Below are 22312 nucleotides of genomic sequence, written 5' to 3'. Positions count from 1 at the left end.
TCTTTCCAAATTTTCAACATTGAATTGAAATTTTCAATATTGATTTTAAGTACATCCCCAAAATACCTCTCTCATCTATTCTATATTTATCTAAAATAACCATAATACCCTTTCTTTCTCCTCAAATCTCAACCAATCATTTTTTTTTTACTCTCCTCCATAAATCAATTATTCCTCTAATTCATTCAAAATCTTTTATCTCAAAAATCATACGTCGATAAATTATAAAAATTGTATGAGTGTTCTTAAAATTTCCTGCTCTTTCATTAGAGATGTCATTCGATATACTTTCGACGAATTTTTAAATCCGAGGGCGGAGGCCGTAGGCATTTGACTATCACACCCTCTGACCTAGCTATCACCCCACCATCTCACTGCCGCAACGCGCGGGTACTTACTCTCGTATAATTTAACGGGTTTGTGATACCATTGCTGCTGTAACTGTAGTTTGCAGGTGTCGATTTTGTCGCACTTTTTGAATTGGTCCCTATAAGGTATGATTCATCCCTAAAGGGTCAACTTTGGAGCATAGAAAGGTTTGCAAAAATGGGGAAAAGTTTTATATGGGATGAAAGTGGCCCGAATGACTCTTTCAATCACATAAAATATTCTAGATCATATTTTCTTTAATAAAGGAAACATAAACTTTAGTAACCAAATAATATACTATTTGTTTAATAATTGTTTTTGACATTGTTGGTGGATTTCAGGTGTAATAAGGGTGAATATTTCATTGACTGGATATCTTTTTGAATCTTGTTAACTTCTAAGAAACGATTCCACTATATATGTTTCTGTTACACGAATTTTGTTGTTGGATAATATCATAATACAAAGAAGATTGTTCTAGTTATAGGCACAAGGCACAACATTGAAGAACCTGGTTGCTAAATACGGAGTACTATTTCAAGTTATGTGTATTATATGATCATATACAATATATAGTTTTGGGATTAAAAGTAAATGGTTTAAAATTAGATAAATGGTAATGATTAAATTTGTTGGGGGGTATGTGGAAAATAGGTAGCAGGGATTAATAGTGCAAGTCAATATATTGAATTTACATTGAGAAATACTACTATGTCATGTTCAAAAATACTTTGAATGTTCAAAAATATATTAATCACATTAAGTAATACTATGTCATGTTCATATACAGTAAAACAACCGGCTTAGATATGAAAATGAACATGATCAATATAATTTCGAATTTCTTGCATTGTGTCTCATTCATGTACCAAAAGCTTTTAGAGTTTGTACGTCGGCTCAAAAAAGATCCCTGTCCCGGCAGAAAATTCAAATGTTAATTTATGTTAGCACAAATCAAACGAACGGCATGTACTTTCCAAATAGCATCTTTGACTTTCACTTTCCCAAGTCAATCCCAGTTTTTTATATATCTTTCTATAATTCTATATGACTATTTCTAAACTTATATCCATGTGGCCTCAAGTGTGTTTGGTGCCACACATTCACTTTTTCCTTTGGAACAATTCCCTTTTAAGTAAATTTCACGTATGGTCCTTATAGTTTGTATGAATTTCATTAAGCGTTCTGAACTTTTAGGAACTATTCCCTGTACTTAAACGGTAGATATAGAATCAATGTCAAGGTTATTTCGAGATGGATAATGATAAATCAATTTAATTGGTATGTTTAAAAATTAACTTAATAATAAGATAATGACAAGTGGATAAATCAGGGGGCGGGATTAGGAAAGAGAATTCGTGGAAGCCACATGTCAAATTCTTAATGTATTAGGTTGATTCTTATCTATAACCTTATAAAACATAGAAGGGAGACGCTTGTGAACGAGGTCAGACTTTTATCTACTACAAGTATATAATATACTAAAACAAGGTGATAGTTTTAGAGAATGTTTGAGGTTGAGTTTTGAGATGAATTTTTTATATTACGTTTGGAAATCATAACTAATCTGTTTTTAGTGTTTGGTAAAAAGTTTTAAAAAATAGATTAATGGTGTTTAAATTTTTACAAAATGCACTTTTAGTAAAGCATCACCCCTTACTATAGTAAAGCATCTTCCTCCTTACTGTAAGAAAATGCTGTCGAATTCCCGCAATATCTTTTGCACCAATCTTTTGTTATACTAAAACACATTTGCTTCAATAACTTATCGACCAGTCACAACTCTCGATTTCTTAAAGTTGACTTTTGTTTTCAATTTTGACTTTAATTTGCATTTTTTTGTTTTCATCAAAAATTTACACTTTTTATCCAATAATTTTTTGATATAATAAATAAATAATAATAGATAATATATATCTGATAGAATAATAACTAATATCTATCTAATAGAATATATCAAATAGAATAATAACTAATATATATCAAATAATATGTTCTATCATATAGATATATCGTTCATCTAAAGATAAGATATTATAATAAATAATGTAAATTTAGAATGTAATACATCATGTGTAACAATAAAGCAAATAAAATGATAGTTACCTATTATGATTTTTTAATGTTTGAATATCGCTAAATATGTCACAACTTACAACTTTAATGAACATATTATATTTTGTAATTTTTAAATATCGTTAAACATGTCACAGTTACAACTTTGCTGAACATATTTTAAAAAGATATTTCAATATAAAACTCAAAGTGTTAATATATAGATCAAGTTTTTATTACTCAAAATGATATATTAATTTTTAAACTATAATAAATTAACATTCAATATTAATAACGTCGTAAGCTCCATATATTAGACACGGACCTAAAATCTAGTACCCTGTATAACTTCCTCCTAAATATAAATTATTATAATTATCTACCAATATAAAACATGATTGTGTATTTTTTTGATCGACATTTGGCGCAATTCTTGCACGACATGTGTCACTTTTGGTGTAATTAAAAAAAGATTCCTAATTCATAATTACCTAATTGTAATCAAATACTAATCTTTCTTTAGATTTAATATAAAAAAGATTTTTGATCGACATTTGGCGCATTCCTTGCACAACATGTGTCAATTTGGTGTAACTAAAAAAACTTCCTATTTAATAATTACCAAATTGTAATCAGATACTAATCTTTAGATTTAATACATATATATATATATATTATTATAGATTTTATTATCATTATTATACTTAGTTTTCATATATATGATTTATAAAAAAAAATTAATAATGTTAACGACTAATATATTAACACAGAACAGAATTATCTTAACAGATAAGATATACGACTTCAAAAATTTGACTTCACGATCATAAATCACAAGGCTATTTGTCGTTATCCACTATGCTTAAATGTTTCAATTTTGATGTGATTGTAAAAATTTAAGGTAAATACGAAACTCTAACTAAACATATATTATATTTACATTAATGTTTGTTATAATTTAGCTTTGATTATCGGTTTACTTTAACCACAATTTATAATACGGATTTTTTATAATACAATTTATATAGCTACCGTACATCGTCCGGGTACTAGGACTAGTGATTATAATATAATATGTCTTTTAGTGTTTTTTATTTGATTTCTTCATCTACGTCACTTATTATAATAATATGAAGCTTGTCCAAACCGGATAATTCTTTATATAGATTCATAAAAATTGGTCTTAAGTAGGAATTTACGAATTGTATATCTATAATCTATAATATCTATCTTATCTTAATATATACTAAAAGACAACTAATTTAACCTCAATTAACCATTCATAAACCACGATTTCTCTAACTTATTCGTATTATGAGAACATGTGATCTCACAAGACATTATTGAGTGTCAAATACGGGATGACAAGTAAGTTTAATTGTAATTCTTGGTTCTTAAATACTTTTCATAATATATTATCATTTATAATAAGTATTGCAAAAAATGTTTGAGGATATATGGTTTTATTTTTTCTATTTGATTTGACATTTTAGTATTTACATTTGAATATGTTACTTTTTTTTAGATATATTTTTACATGTTAACGTACAAGTCTTTTTGTCTTGCATATACTTATTTTTATTATGATAATATTGTAATCCCGTGTATTCGACACGGGTCTAAAATTTAGTACTATATTATAAAGCAAATAGCCCATGTCTAAATTTTAAGTTTCAACATATACTTTCTCAAATGTTCATTCTATCTATTTTACATTTACCTAAAATAACTATAATGCCCTTTCTTTCTCCTCAAATCTTAACCACTCATTTTTTTTCTTCTTGCTCCATAAATCTATATTTTCTATATTTATATTATAAAGGAAATAGTCCATGTCTAAATTTTAAGTTTCAACATTTACTTTCTCAAAATAATTCTTATGTCTATTCTATATTTACCTAAAATAACTAAAATGCCTTTTCTCTCTCCTCAAATCTCAACCACTCATTTTTTTTCTCCCTTCTCTATAAATCATTTTATTCCTCTAATTCATTCAAAATCTTTTATCTCAATAACCGTACATCGATAAATTAAAAAACTTATATGGTGTTCTTAAAATTTAATGTTCTTTCATTATAGAGGTCATTCGATATACTTTCGATGAATATTTAAATCTGATGGTGTAACCCGTACGGCTTAGGGCGGATCAGGTTAGGTAGATTAGCCCAACACCACCATCGCCATTACATCACTTCCCCACCATCACCAACATCACCCCCGCAATGCACGGGTACCTTATTCTCGTATATTATAAAGCAAATAACATTGTTTAACATTTTAAATTTCAACATTTATCAAAACCAAATAATATCAATAATTTACATTAATCGTCAACGTCGCCGCCACCACCAATCTCCGCCGCTATCACCACCAACCGCCACTGCCGCCGCCACCACCACTGCCATTACATCATCACCACCGCTGCCAACTTCGTGAGTACCATTTTCGTTATCCTAAATTGATATAATAGTACAGATGCAATATTAGGTAGGATATATTGAGCTTGGAAATGTTCTACCCCCCTATCAAACACTACTTAATTCTATAAACTTGACAAATCTTTGATAAGCTCTAATAGTTTTGTTTAAAAACTATATTTGGTAGTCACTTATGAAACTTGCCGTGAACTATGTCACATCAAGACATATACACCCGGCCGCGTACACGAATATTGCCTTCGGTTGTCCAACCAAGATCCTCTTCTATATATATCTCCATACATTTAACTACAAAATTGACTAAACTTTGATCCACTTACTAATTTTGTTTCTAAAGTATCCCACGTCATGACTCATACTCCTAAATAATACGTACTCCTGGGCAAATGACCATGTTGCCTTTGGTTATCTAACCAAGATTCCTCGATCTTTATATATATATATATATTGAAAAGTTATTTTGAAAACCTTTTTTTTGTGAGAACCCTTGAGAACTTTTCAAATCAAGCGCAACCGATGATTATTCTTACATGAAAATTGTTTTTTGATTATTTTCTGAATAACTTATGTATAATTTTGAAGTTTATAATTGTGTGGAGGCATGAATTAGCATCCGTTATACACTTATGTGGAGATTTGGATTCTTGATTACATGTGCACGAATATTGCTATGATTACATGTGATCGACTTGCATACATGTGATCATAACAATATTCGTGCACATGTGATCAAGAATCCAAATCTCCGCATAATTGTATAACGGATGATAATTCATGCTCCACACCATTATAAACTTTAAAATTACACATAAGTTATTCAGAAAACAATCAAAAAACAATTTTCATGTAAAAAATAATCATCGGTTGGACTTGATTTGAAAAGTTCTCAAAGGTTCTCATAAAAAAAAAGTTCTCATATATATATATATATATATATTACAAAGTAAACAAGGATGTCTAACTGTATTCTGGATAGTACATAGTGTCAATTAAAACGGATGGATCAAAATAATTTAATCGGATGGATTAATTTTTTTTTATATATAATGCAAAATTATAAATCACAATCAGCTAATCCTTTGACATCCTTTTCTGTACATCAAATTTTTCAAATAAAAACTATGAGTCTTACTAATATAAATGGATGGACTAAATCACTAAAACACTTAACAATTTTTTTTGTACCTCACATATGTTTTTACTCACTTTTAAACTATACATTATACCATAGCTATCACTTGGCCTTTATTTTAATTATTAGAGAGTCTTGTACATCAAACGAGGTTAACCTAGTTAGATAGTTAAGATATATATACAAACCAAAAGTTGATATTTTTACCGAAAAACCAAAAGTTGATATCCATTACATTGTTTTAGCTATATTAAAATTTTAAATTTGTACTTTTGCTTTATGTAACTGACGAAAATTTGATATTCTAATCACATAAGAACATCCGCAATGCTTTTCATCAAACGAAGAGGGAGAGAGCTAATTGGTATCAAAGACTTGACAAACACCAAGTTACTTACTTAAAAAAAATATTTCCAAGGTTATTAGCTTAGTTGAACGTATATTAGCTTTGCTAAATACCATGTAGATCTCTACAACTTATATCTTAAATCTTTCTTATCTATAATACCTTTTTTAAAATCTCAATTAAAGAATTGAAATATTTAAAATAACCTTCTTTTTTATTCATTAATTTAAATATTTTCACCTAATATACTTATAATACCCTTAGTGCAATAATTTACAACATAAATTCCACAATCTTTAAAATAACTACACTAACTCCTTTAACATCAATTATAAAGTTACATTTACCACCATTGCCGCCCCACCACCCGTCACCGCCACTGGCGCCACCAAAACCCCAGGCCATTACCATCATCACAGTCGAATTGTGTGGGCATAAGACTCATTTATTATAACTTTTCATCTATGTAGTTCAATCATTTAATATTAATATTTTGTAAAAATTAATTATAAAAATCTCAAACATGTCTTATGAAAATCAGTTACTATTTACATATCTATAATATATAATATATAAAAGATAAACCTTAATTCATAATTAAAGAATTTTGAACCTATAAATGAAGTTCAAGGTTTAATTAGAATCCGAAATTGATGATATCATATACATTTTTTTAAACTCTTTTAGTTTAATTTAATAAATTCAAATATGGTTATTAATTATGAAAAGTAATTTCTATATTTTATAATTATAAAAATAATTACTTAATATATATATATATATATATACACGTGTGTTATATATATTAATGAAAAGTAGTTACTTAATTTTATAATATCTTTTTTATAATCATTTTTTTAATTTTAATTTTCTTATGGCATATTGTTAGCTTTTTGAATAATTAGTGCTAGTTTTGTATTTCCTATTTGTATTGTCCTTGTATTTAATTAAGTGTGGTTGGAGGGTTGTTTTGATAATTAATTAAGGGCTTGTATTGAAATTAGCAAGGGTGCTAAGTGTAATTGCTAGGTGTATATAAACCCTCCACCACTCTACAATTTGTAACCTTTTTGCACAATATTAATAGTAGTTCTAATACCTATATTCCCTCAAATATCTACTTTCCTTTATTACTTCTAAAGGTTCACTACACAATTTGCATACATTTCACTTGGTATCAGAGCAAAATCACAACTTGTGAATGATCCATAGATTGATTTTGTTCATCTTGTGTGCTATTTTGTGTTTTTATCCCAAAACCGAAAGCTTTGATCTTTATCCTCTATACTTGTTAAAGTAAACGAATTTCTTACTTTAATCCACTCCTTACCTTCCTAAAACATCACCCATAAAGTTTCAAATCCTATCTCAAATCACAATATCTTGAAATCGAAAAACAAACATTCTGTTCTGAATACCGGATTTCATACCGGTTTTCAAGTTTCTTGATTTGTAGGTCTAATACCGGGTTTCCTCAGTGTATTTCATTGTTCTAATACCGGGTTTAATACCGGAATTCGTACCGTCTTTCTATCAAAATTTTCATTTTTATTTTACTCTCAATACCTGATTTACACCAAAACCGGTATTAGTTTACCATTTCCTAAATTTAATAACTCTTCATAATTTTTGAATTTATCTTCGAAAATCGGTTTTCCTACTTCCATTGTAGAAAACCGGTATTAGTTCATAATTTCTTGTTTTGGCTATTATAATACCTGGTTTACCCCAAAACCAGTATTTGTTATCTTTTTCTTCAATTTTCTAACCCGTTATAATCTTCAAGGTTTTCAATAAAAACCGGTATTAGTGAATTTGTCACTAATTACCGGTATTTGTAAAAGATTGTTGTGTGGTTGTGTTTGTATGCTTTAATACCTGGTTTCCACCAAAACCGGTATTTGTTCTTCTATTGAACATTTCTTAAGCCGAAATTCTGCTCTTCTCTTTAGCTGAAAACCGGTTTTTGCTCTTCCAACACGAAAACCGGTATTAGTTCATCTATTGTGAAAAATCGATTTCTTTTTGAGATTGGGTGTGTGGTGGTTGTTGAAATACCTGGTTTACATCAAAACCGGTATTTGTACCTTAATTCACTACTTTTGTGAAAACGTTACTCTACTCAACTTCTGTCCTCAAAACCGGTTTTTATACTACCAATGACTAGTTTGGACTCTTTGATCATCGGTTCTGAGACTCGCCCACCGGTATTGTACCGTGACTGCTATCCACAATGGAGAAATCGTTTTATGAACTGGGTCTCTAAACAACCTCTCGGAGCTCAAGTGAAGGAATCATACAAGAATGGGCCTGCTGAACACACTAATCCAGTTACCAAGGAACCTCTACCGCCAGAAAGCTGGAGCGCTTCACAGAAAAACCGCTCTCAAGCTGATGATTTTGCTGTATCCTATCTCTACCATGCTCTTCCGAATGAAATCTATCGAAATGTTGACTCCTATGTCACTGGTAAAGAGATATGGGATGAACTCGAAAAACAATTTCAAGGTTCAGAGGTCTCCATTGCCATTCGTCTGTCATTTGTTCTTGACTTGTATGAAACCTTTAAGCAAGAAAAAGCTAAATCTCTTGAAAGTGCGTATGATCGTTTTTGCAATGTCATCAATGATCTGAGAAAGGAAAAAGTCAAGAAAACACAAATGGAACTTAATATCAAGTTCATCAGAAGCCTAGAAGATGTTTGGCAAACTTTTGGTACTCAGATCAACACCCAATCAGATTTTCACAAACTTGACATCCACAATTTGTATGAAAAGTTGAAATTGAATTCAAGGGAAGTGATGAAGAAACAACAATCCAAGGCTCCTGAAAACTCTAGCACAGATCCACTTGCTTTACTTGCTGAGAGAAAGTCTTATCGTTCCTCCAACATTTCCATTGACGAAATGCACTCTGATGACGAACCATTTGTTGAAAGTGATCCAGAATTGGATGATACAGAGAAACAAATGTCTCGTGACTTGGCATACTTTACCCAATCCTTCAAACGCAAGTACTTCAAGCGTCGACCAACAAACAATCAACTCCGCACTTCATCTGTGTCTTCATATGCTAGAAGTTCCAATGCTCCAAAGTTTGACTCCAATGACAACTATGCTCCCACTAACAAGAAGATTGAGAATCCCAGAAAGTTTGAAAAGAAGGTTTCTGATCCAAAGCCTGAGTCAAAGAAATGTTATAACTGCGGTGCTCCTAGTCATTTTGCCATTCACTGCCCAAAGCCCACTCTGAAGAACAAAGAATATTATTAGAATAAGTTGATGCTTGTCAAACAACAAGAGTGTGGCATGGATCTTCTTGCAGAGAATGAACAGTGGCTCCATTTGACTGATGAAGAAACCGAAGAATTGTAGGCAAATGTCTGCTTCATGACAAAGATAAAGAAATCCAAAGCTCTTGATGAAGGATCTGCCAGCTCGGAGACTGAAGATGACGAGGTAAATTCTAATCTCCATTCTGATATTCCTCTTTTTGAAATTACTCGTCTTCTGTTTGAATGTGATAAAACTGTTGCTCATAACAACTCTTTAACCTTAGACATGTCTTTGTTAAATGAAGTTTTGATTGAAAAGGACAACCTTTTAAAGGATTTTCAACTTCAAATTGAAAAACTTCAAATGGATTTCGATGTTCTTCCGAAAACAAAAGCCTCAGTTTCTTTCACTCCTTCATCTGAATTACTTCTTGAAAAACAAAACCTTGAATTAAAAGTTCATGAACTAACTCAGACTGTTAAAGAAGCACAAATTGCCAAATCTAATGAGTTATTCCGTGCTGACGCATTGTCTGAGGATCTTGTTACCCAGCAACAAAGACTTCTCGAAACCAAACCTACACTCAAAGAGTTTGAAGATAAAATCTCTGATTTAAATTATGCTTGTCGCATCAAAGATTCTTTAAACCAAAAGCTTGAGAGTAAAATCGATGAATTAAAAGAACAAATCAAATTTTACCAAGTCAAGGTTTACAAACTTGATCGTTCTAACAAGCAAATTTTTCTTCATAAACCTAGAGATTTTGATTCTAACTTTACTCAAGGGTTGGGTTTCGAGAAACCCAATAACCTACTCACTGGCAGAACTGAAGTCCCCTCACTGTACGATGCTGATCTAATGCGATATGGCCTAACCATTCAATATGTTCGACCAAGTTATGGTGACTTTGAGACTGATGAGCATCTATCCAAAGGTTGTAGAATTAACTTGAATTATGATCAAATCAATGACTCTTTCGATTTTTTCAATCTTCCACTTCATTCTAAAAACAAACCAAAATCTCTCATCATTGAGGAAATTGATGAAAAGTCTGAGGATAACAAACTTGCTATCATTTCAGGTAATTAAACACCCAAGGTAGACATTCCTGCTCCTAAACCATCTCCACCAAGACCTTATATCCCTCAAGTAGTTTTAGAAAACCAAGTGGCCGAGTTGAAATAAACCATTTTGGAACTACAACGTGTGATAGATGCTCTAGTGTCTCAAGGCCATTGTAACTCAAGAATGCATGATAAACCTGCTACCTCTTCTGATAGTTCTTCTGATTGTATTGATCCTAATTGTCCTGTCTGTTATGTGCTGAAAACCTCTTCCACTTTCTCTTCTACAATCAAATCTGTTTGTGAATTAGTTGATGTTACTTTAGCAACTGATAGTGATTCTGATTCTTTGTCTGATGTGGATAGTCCCGTAAAGTATCGAAGTATCTCCATCCAAACTGACCATGATAATGAATTTGATGAACCGAAAAGTGAGACCAATGACCCATTTTCTGATGTTGATAATCCTATTGAGACTCGTAACATTGCCTTCCAAACTGACAATGACAATGACTTCAATGAATTCTACAGTGAGACCCTTGATCCTTTGGTTGAGTTTGAGTCTGAGAAGAGTGTCAATCAAACTGCTTCATATGATCATTTCTTTCCAAATATTGATGAACCAGTCAAGTTTTCTGAAGAAACTCAAGCTTATTTCAGTGAACTTGATACCTTAACAAAGAAATTTGAAAATGAAAGAGATAAACTGTGGACCTTGCTTTTAGATTTCAACAAACTTAAATTGGAAATGGAGTATAAAAACATCATACTTCAAGCTTTTGTTAACAATAACTATGAAAAAGCTTTCAATTTGCTCAAATCATGTAACTTTCCAATAAAGCAAAATGTTGTAGCTAAACCAATGTCTTCAAGTTCTTCAAACTCAACCAAAGCTTCTCCTTCCCCTTCTGCACCAATAATCCCCACCAATGACAAGTTTTGTCCTTCTACTTCTTCTGTCCCCACTGTAAACTTGGAATCAAAGTCTAGAACTAAATTTGTCAAAATGGATTTTTCGACCTTGCCAAATCTGAATAACTTTCTTGAGGAAGACCTAGTTTTTGATCCTGTTTTCGAAAAACATTTTGAACGAACAAAAGAAAAGGTTCATTCTTCCGAACAACAGCAACCTTCTGTCTCATAACCAAAGCTATCCTCTGTCTCAAAACAAGGTACTAAGAAATATCAGAAAGTTTTTCAAAAGAAAGAGGTTTCATCAACTGTCAAATCCTCAAAACCAAAGAACAACAAATCTCCATCTGTTGTTCAAGATTCCAAGTTCATAAGACCACTCCCAAGTCTACTTTACATGACCACCTTTTAAAGGCCATTATTTCTCTCATCAAAGACTTAAGGTTCCACTTGATAATTCTGCACCTACCCAACCTAAGTATCACAAGTACTCTAGCTTCCCTAAGGAATCGTTTGTCACCCCTAAATGCACTTTGACTGTCATTAGAGACGAGACCTTAGGATCAGCTAGATACCATGATCAATATGAATGGTTTACAACTACCTCAAAGAAACCCGTTAGAAAGACACCTGTGGCTAATTCTCATACGAAATCCCCTACTAATGACAAACATTTTCATGTTTCAGGTGACTTGCGCCTAGACATTATGAGTAGGTGGCTTCCTAAAGATAGATTTTTGCATGCTACTAGGACAGTCAAGACTAATGGGAAAACCACATCTGTTAAACAAGAATGGATTGCTCGTCGACCTTATGTTTCTAGTTCTAGATCTAATAGGACTAGTTTTTTTAAACCATAAGTACTTTGGATGATTGTAATTTGTCTTTTATTTTTAAACTTGTTTGTGTGATGTTTCTTTTATTCTCAATAACTGTACTCTTATGCTTAAGTGTTTTATCTTTTCTTGTTTGTGTGTGCTTGCTTTTATTCTGTACTTTCTCTCGTGATTCATTTCTTTCTTAATAAATGCTTTGTATGTGTTTCCCTAACCCTTATGGACCCAATTTACCATGGGTACCTAAAACCATATTCTCAATCTATTCAGGAATACTTTATATGTGTTTGGTACGTCGATTCCGGATGTTCGAGGCACCTGACTGGAAACCGATCTATCCTAAGGAACTTTGTTGAGAAATTCTTGGGAATTGTTTGATTTGGTAATGATAACATTGCTCCTATTCTTGGATACGGAGATATTGTTCAAAATGGGATTACCATCAAACATGTTTCGTATGTTGAAGGACTTGGACATAACTTATTTAGTGTTGGTCAATTCTGTGATAATGATCTTCAAGTTCTCTTCTGTCGATATGAATGCAAAGTTCAAACGGAAGATGGTGTTGATATTCTTACCGGAACCCGTGATGACAACTTGTTTACCATTGATCTTAACTCACTTCCCACTCCGTCATCCGAAATTTGTCTTGTGTCCAAAGCCTCTGCTCAACAAACCGGGTTATGGCATCATCGTTTATCTCATCTCAATTTTCACACCATTAATGTTCTTGCCAGTAAACAATTGGTTGAAGGACTTCCTGATGCTAAATTTGAAACAAAACCGTTTGTTCCGCGTGTGCCATTGGTAAAATGAAGAAAGCATCGCATCATCCAAAGAAACATTTAAGCACTGAAGCCCCCTTACATCTTCTTCTTATGGATCTGAGTGGCCTGATGCGCATTCAGAGCATTCATGCAAAGCGTTACATTCTTGTCATTGTCGATGATTATTCTCGTTATACATGGGTTTTCTTCCTTCGAGAAAAGAGTGAAACTCCTCAAGTTATCATCGATTTCATCAAAAAGACTCAAGTCAACATCCAATCAAACGTTAGAATCATCCGCTCTGACAATGGTACTGAATTTAAGAATGCCACTCTTGAAGCTTACTGTTCCTCCGTTGGCATTACTCATTAGTTTTCTGCCACCAGAACTCCATAACGGAGTTGTTGAAAGACGTAATCGAACTCTTGGTTGAAGCTACACGCACTATGCTTGCTTACTCTAAGTTACCACAAAATCTATCGGCTGAAGCAATTGCTACCGCATGTTTTACACAAAACCGCTCAATCATCAACAAGCGGTTCGATAAAACACCTTACGAGGTGATCAACAAAAGGAATCCTAATGTGAATTTTCTGCATATTTTTGGATGTGTATGTTACGTTTTGAATGATCGTGAAAATCTTGGTAAGTTTGAACCCAAAGGGAACGAGGCCTACTTCATTGGGTACTCAAAAGAATCCATTGCATATCGCGTCTACTTTCGTCAAACAAAACATATCATGGAAAGCATGAATGTCAAATTTGATGAACTATCTGATATGGTTCTTGAACAACATGGTTCTGACTCTTCCCACAACTGTCCATCGAATTCCGCATCTTTCACTCCATCTGTTACTCATAGATCTTTTCCTACTCCTACACCTGCTGAATTAGACATTGTGTTTGATGAATTTTATCACGATCATCCTCCAAGTCAACTAACAAATTTGGGCACTCCTGAGGATTCAACCACGACCACATCTCAGTCAGATTCATCCAGCTTCCATCAGCAAAATCCATCAACATCTTCATCGTCTGAATCATCTCCACCATCTTCGACTGACTCTCCTCCTGAATCCCCTGCACCAACTAGTTCGTCTCATGATTCCTCCCAACAAAGTTCTTCCAACAATGCTTATCATCCTTCTGACAATAACTCTGATCCTGATGATGATTATGTACTTCCTACTGAACCTTCTTTTAAACAAATTGTTGACCAACATTCTGCAGGATTTCTGAATCCTGATGAAAATAATGAACCTGCTTCACCTCATCCTCACTCTGGTAAATGGTCCCATTCTATGCTTCCAAATCCTCCATCTCAAATCATTGGTGACCCAAATGCCAAAATGACAACCCGCTCAGCTTCCATTAACGAATGTTTATTCGTCAATTTCCTGAGCATTGCTAAACCAAAAACAGTTAACGAAGCTTTGAAAGACCCTGACTGGGTTCGTGCAATGCAAGAGGAATTAACTCAATTCAATCATCTGGAGGTGTGGAAACTGGTTCCCAAACTGAATGTCAACAAAGCTCCAATTCCAACAAAATGGATTTTCAAGAACAAGAAGGATGAAAACGGAATTGTTGTCCAGAATAAGGCTAGATTGGTAGCTAAAGGTTATTCTCAACAAAACGGCATTGACTATGATGAAACCTTTACTCCAATTGCTCGTATAGAAGCTATTCGCATGTTTCTTGCTTACGCGGCATTCAAGAACTTCACAGTTTACCAAATGGATGTCATGTCTGCTTTCCTAAATGGAGTTCTAAAAGAAGACGTGTTTGTCGGTCAACCAGAAGGTTTCGTGGATCCCAAACGCCCGAATCATGTCTACCAATTGGATAAAGCATTGTATGGTCTCAAACAAGCCCCACGTGCCTGGTATGATGCTCTATCTACTTACCTTCTGTAGTATGGCTTCACAAAAGGTACAATCGACACGACCTTGTTTATCAAACGACAAGGAAGTGACATCATTCTCATTCAAATTTATGTTGATGACATCATCTTCGGGTCTACCAACCCCAAATATTGCAAAAATTTTTTTGCCCTTATGGTTGACAAATTTGAAATGAGCATGATGGGGGAGTTAAACTTTTTCTTGGGTTTACAAGTAAAACAACTTTCAAATGGGATTTTTATTTGTCAAAACAAATACATGCAAGATATGTTGAAAAAGTTTGATATGCTTAATTGTCAACCAATTGGTACACCAATGGAAGCCAGAACTAAAATTCATGCTGACCTCAATGGTAAACCCTTTGACCAAAAACTGTATCGGAGCATGATTGGCTCATTAATGTACCTCACTACCAGCCGTCCCGATATTATGTATTCCACTTGCATGTGTGCAAGATTCCAAGCGGGCCCTAAGGATAGCATGCTCAGGCTATCAAGCGCATCTTTCGGTATCTTAAGGGCACCATGAATCTCGGTTTATGGTATCCAAAAGATACTGGATTTGAACTAACAGCTTACTCAGATGCAGATCATGCAGGATGCAAACTTGATAGGAAAAGCATTTCTGGTAGTGTACAGTTCTTGGGAGATAAGCTTGTTGGATGGTCTTCAAAGAAACAAAATTGTGTTTCCACTTCAACCGCAGAGGCTGAGTATGTCACAGCTGCCAGTTGTTGCTCTCAAGTACTGTGGATGAAAACACAACTATTTGACTTTGGCTTTAACTATGATCGTATTCCCATATACTGTGATTCCAAAAGTGCTATTGCTATTTCATGCAATCCAATTCAACATAGCCGGACGAAGCATATCGATGTGAGGTACCATTTTATCAAAGATCATGTTGAGAAAGGTAACATAGAATTATACTTTGCCCCGACTGCCTACCAGCTTGCTGACCTTTTCACTAAACCTTTGGACGAACAAAGGTTCAATCTGTTGAAAACCAAGCTGGGTATGTTGAATTTATATACTTAACTGCTTCTGTACCATACATTCTATGCTTATTTTGCTTGTCAAACATTTGATGTATGCTTCTGTGATCTTACGTGCAATGTTTGAGGGGGAGAAAAAGGGTAGAATGCATGAATTTAGGGGGAGTCAACTATTCTCTTTCTTGACTGCATGCTTCTGTCTAGGGGGAGTTTGTGTTCTTATGCATAGTTTGTTCTATTTGCCTATCTACCATTCTCATGAATTTCTTGCTCGTCACCATGAATGTATTCCTTTGTCATTTTTCCAAATCACTTTGGTTTGCAAGTTTATCTCCAAATTTTCTTTTTCAACACTCAACACTAAAAAAAAAAATTGAAAAAAAAAATCGGATTTCAAACCAATACCGGGTTTCAAACGAATACCGGATTTCAACACCGGTAGTCAAAACCTGGTATTGACTACTATAAATACCGGACTTTGACCCCAATAAAACCTTTCCAAAATTTTTCTAAGTTTTTTCTTTTCTTCACTAATACCGGCATTCTCTCAAAAACCGGCATTCCTACCGGCTTTCCCTCACTTTCTGAATATCTCTGTTGATTACCGGTTTCTGTTCTTCCTTTCTTCAATCCCGGCTTTCAGGTATAACGTTTACTTAAACCGGCTTTCCTTGACTTTACCTGTTTTAATACCGGTTTTCACCCCCAAAACCGGCATTTCCATAGTTATAGTGTAGATACCGGTTTTCTTTCACAAAAACCGGTTTTTCCCAGTTTCTTTAATGTTTTATTATCGGCTTTCTCTTATATGTTTAGAACTTGTAAATTTTCATTTTCAGGGTTGACTTCGTGTCGTTTTCGTGTGCTTTTATCTGACTGTGTCACGTATTCGGGTATCTTATTTTCCTATTTCTTTTCATATTACTTCATGCTTGATTATCTTTTATATGTTTTTTGTGGTATACATGAATTACTTGCTTACTTGCCCTATTTGTGTGCTTATTTGCGTATATTCTGTCGTGATATTAAAATTGGTTTTCCCAAACTTAGCAAGTGCATCGATTTCAAGTTTTCACTTGATTTCTTGATGCTTTGCAAATATTGGTACCACTTCATACCAATATTAGTTCTTGAAAACCCACTTTTCCTAAAACGACACTCTGCCAAATTTTTCTCTCACTAGATACCATTTTTTTTCACAAATTTTGAAATCCAATAACGACCTTCAATAACTTGGAAAATTCTTGAAATAAAAACTTAGAAAAATTCTTTTTTAAACTTATTTCGTCATGCATTCTTATATAGATTGGTGTATCCTTGATTTTTCGTGTTTATGAACAATCTAATGTTCATGAATCTTGATTGGACTCACGAACAGCTGTTGCCTCATTTTTCTATGTTTTTACATACAGTTAATTATACTTTGATTTTCCCTAATGAGTAAGGTATCGAACGCCTTGATGTACTACCTTTACATCTTTTGTGAAAACCGGTGTATAATCAACTGTGTTTACTTGAAATACTTTTCTTTCTAACTTATCATACATTGGGTTTTCTTTAGAAGCAAGGCATCGAACGCCTTGATGTACTGCCTTCGCATCTTCTGCAAAACAAGTTGTATGATCTGTTTCTTTAATTTCTTTTCACTCAAATACAGTGAGTTTTTATCAATCTTACATTATTTTCCCCCAAGAAGTAAGATATAGAACGCCTTGTTGTACTATTTTTACATCTTTTGTGAAAAACGGTGTACGATTAGATCTTTTTGAAAAAAATTAACCTTGGAAACAATGTTTCCTATTCGCATACTTGTTAATCGCAGAATGGATTTCCTCGTTGATGGTGCCATTGTATATATGCAGCCCTCATCTCTCTCGACAATCAAACCGATACCTTTGACAAAGCCATTATTGCAATCCTTCAAGCTCGATTTGACCATCAACATCAACTACTACTCCAAAAACAAGAAGCCGAACAGCAATAGTTTCTTAATAATGCACAACTTGAAGCAGCTTTAAAGAGAATTGCGGACTTAGAAGAGTCTTGCCAACAAGCTACAGTCGTCCATCGCAGACGTGATGATCCTGATGATCAGGATCAACACGAGGGGGGAGAATAGAGATTCTGAGACGATTGAAGTAAGAGCAAGTGCCACCACTGAAGTTGTTGGCGACAATGTTGATGCTGGAGATGAAGCACAGACACAAGATGCCCCTCATGATGCTCAACAAGATGTTGTGATGACCGAGGAGTTAAATGTAGAAATCACAGAGGTTCAAGCAAGGAATGCTACTGAAGTTGTAGAAGATGTGGACTTGAGAGATGATGCTCAATCTCAGGGCTTTAACCTTGATTCATCAGTGATGGTCGATAATGTAAACGAAAATGATGAGTTTGATGATCCTTTTGTCGATGGCAACGATGTTGATCCAAATGATGATAATGACTCCTCAGATAATGATGATCTACCTCCCCCCAGCTTTGACAACTATTCCTCTGTTCCTCAACCAAACCTAACTCTCAGCCACTTAAACCTTCACCAACTCATTCACCACCTCAACCATCCTCGCATACAAAACACCACCGTTGTTCCCCATGTTCAAATCAATGAAGGAGGCTTTAGAACCAATGAAAGAAGCAGAATAGATTATCTGCCATCCCTCCCCAATTATTCCGTCTTACAAGATTCCTTGAAGAAAAGGCCTCACATATCTTCTCAAATCAAGATGAACTCAAAAAGATCGATATTGACGAATTAAGAGCTAGAAGAGCATATAATCTTGAGAATCAACGTGCTAAGTACTTAAAAGACTTGATTGATGCCAAGAGTAAAAAGGTGAACAAAGAATGGAAGAAACAGTTTAAATTGAAGATTGTTGATGTTGATAGCATTCATTTCAAAGAATGGCGCGAACTGGGATTTGCTAGACCTCCTGGTCTGATTTGGTTAATTGTCAAAAGGGAAGATGGTCGGAAGTACATGATTACTGAAGCTCGTTTCAACTTATTGTCTGCCGAAGACCTCATCTTTCTCTTTCACTACTTCGCCCGAAAGCTCCTTTAGCCAGATCCAGAAAATCAAGAGGCCTATTATGCGATAAAGAGATACATGGATAGTCTTATCCTAAGTCAAACACAAAAAGACTTCCAATTGGGCATCGAAAAGAGAAGGAAGAAAGTTAACCTCACCACACCAAACCAAAGAATAAGAGGCATCAATCTTGATAATTTTCACATTGGGGCTGTGTTTGATAACCCTAGGGGAGTTGTATTTATCAGCGATCAGGGGCATAAGATATTCATCCGACTCGACGAGCTATGCAAGTATTCTGATGGCACCCTCAGACAATGCTTGAGAGTCATTGAAAGTCTCCATGAATTTGAAGAGTCGGATAAAGAAAAAAAAAGATTGTTGAAGGTGATTAAAAAGATCAAATCAAGGCTTGAACATAGAAAAAGATCGAGGACAATCATTGCGGCAAGGCTTCCCAATGAACAAACATGCGTCATTCACGTACCATAAGGGTCTTGGGTAATTTATTCGCCAAACAATGAGCCTGGTCTACACAACATGCCTCCTGTCAACTTCGACGACAACATAATCGAACCTCCCAACCGACCTGCTGATCCTAGATATCATTTTTTCCCAAGAAAGTACTGGAAGGAAGCCAAGAGCCGATACGATAAAAGAGCATTCAAACCTCAAACCTTCTTTAAAGACAAAACCGAATCCTCCACCAAGAAAAGAAACCGAAGGCAGAGGAAAAAGAAGAAAACCCAACAAGGACCAACTCTAAAACCGCACTAAAGGGGGGAGATTGTTAGCTTTTGAAATAATTAGTGCTAGTTTTGTATTTCCTATTTTTATTGTCTTGTATTTACATAAGTGTGGTTGGAGGGTTGTTTTGATAATTAATTAAGGGCTTGTATTGAAATTAGCAAGGGTGCTAAGTGTAATTGCTAGGTGTATATAAACCCTCCACCACTCTACAATTTGTAACCTTTTTGCACAATATTAATAGTAATTCTAATACCTACATTTCCTCAAATACCTACTTTCCTTTATTACTTCTAAAGGTTCACTACACAATTTGCATACATTTCACATATCCTTTTGTTTTATATCTTACCTTATTATCAAGTTATGACTTTATATAGGATCTTTATCATATAACATTTTAAATATTGGATAATAACTATTTAATTTTACAGCATTAGCATTTTATGATATTTAAATAAAAAATATTACCGATATGTATCCGGTGCCTATAATAATAAAAAAAATAAAAGATTATTAAACTGACAACATCATCATTTTTTAACATCTTTTATCTATTTTTTTCAAATTATGATATCAAAAAAATTTAACATATCATTAATTATCTCTAATACATAAAAACTTTCAACATGTAGTAGCTACATTTAACTTTATGTTGTTATCTTGCAAAATATATAATTAACATACAAATCCTTTTAATATTTTTTGTTACAAAACATTTTTAAAATTAATAGTCAACATGTCTTATTTATAATTATTAATTATATTATAAGTTATAACAAAAACTTATTTTAAATTTGCGTATTATGCGGAAAATAATCTAGTAACTAATATAACACATAATTTAAATTTTCGTTGAGATTTTTTTGTGTGTGTTTCCAAGAACAATTTTATAAACAAACTAACTAGGTAACACGGGTTCGCCTTGGACATATTAATAAAATCTTGTAAAAACGTATCTTTGGCACTGAAGTTGCGGCAATTCAACGATGATCATAGCCTCGGAGACCTTATGTTTTAAATAAATGTAATTAAATTAATAACCAGCATAATATGCTGATAATTTAAATACTTGTATCTGTTATGAAAAAGTTATTTAGATGATAAAAAATTAAAAAACCATGTATGAATTATTAGAGTTTTCAAAAGAAAATAAAAACAATTTTAAAAAAAATGACATTAACTCACTCTTCAAAAAAAAAATAATAATAATAAAATGAAATAATCTTTAAAAAGGAAAGTGTATATGACATCATAAATAGATTAAAAATAAATAAACTTTATGAAAAATTTTAAAGTTCACAAATAAGCTATGATGTGACAATTTTATACCTATCGCCCACATCGTTATTGGCCATTTTATTAAGTGTTTTAAGTTGATTTTATGTGTATTTGGCGCGTTTATGGTGTTTGTTAGTGTTTTCAGGCGCTAAACAGGTTACGTGATCATTTGACACATTTTTGGATGAAATCTGAGGCCAAGAAGTTGATTTGTGAGTTCGTGAGTTGTTTAAGGTTGAGAAGATAGAAAGTTGGAGTAAAGTCACAAGTAAAGAGAGTGGTTTTGATCATCAAGTCTTGACTGCACCGCAGTGGAGAAAGCATGAGCCCACTGCGCCGCAGTCACCTAAAGGAGAAAATAGGACGTGGATCCTCACTGCGCCGCAGTGAGGGAATGCACATCCCACTGTGCTGCAGTGGGTGCACGGGAGCTGAAGCCCTTGGACGATTTTTGCATCAGATTTGGAGAAGTATAAATAAGAAACACAACCTTAATTCCCAACTTATCAAAATTCTTTCTAGGAGCTGCTCTACAAGGGGTTATTTCAAGGATCGAAGCAAGGATTTCTTCCATCAATTCATTGAAGATTCACGAGCACCCATCTAGATCGTATCTACTTTTATTGTCTAGCAATTTCAATTTCTCAAACGATTGGTGCATCATGTTTCTCTTTTATTTTTATCATTATTTTGAATTGATCATGAGTGGCTAAATGTTCAATCATCCACCTTGATAAAACTAGACGAATGATGTGATTGCTATATTTTTAATTCAAAGAGTTGATTTTAATTATCATTGTGTCGAGATCTTGATGATTTAATTCCTTAATATATATTATTTTGATATTGGTGGCATGTGTGTTCTTTGTTAGTGGTACTAGTTGGATGCATTTGTGATTTTCAAATGGTTGTTTGTCTATAAGCAATTATCACTAGTTCATGGTATGATAGTGAATATCATTTTAATGAAAGGAATATGTTGTCAACGTGCTTTATAACGGTTGGTGGTACCACGTTATCATCATATAGATACAATTGTTAATTCGATGATCAAACAAACTAAATGTCGGTAAGGTTGTCTAGGAATTGGTGGTACCGGCTTGGGTAATTTAACTAGCAATCTAGGTGATCGGGTAATTTGTTCACGGTTGGTGGTACCAC

This window comes from Erigeron canadensis, chromosome 7, assembly GCF_010389155.1.
Source record: "Erigeron canadensis isolate Cc75 chromosome 7, C_canadensis_v1, whole genome shotgun sequence".
In the NCBI taxonomy this organism is placed as follows: domain Eukaryota; kingdom Viridiplantae; phylum Streptophyta; class Magnoliopsida; order Asterales; family Asteraceae; genus Erigeron; species Erigeron canadensis.
This window is presented reverse-complemented; position numbering follows the sequence as displayed.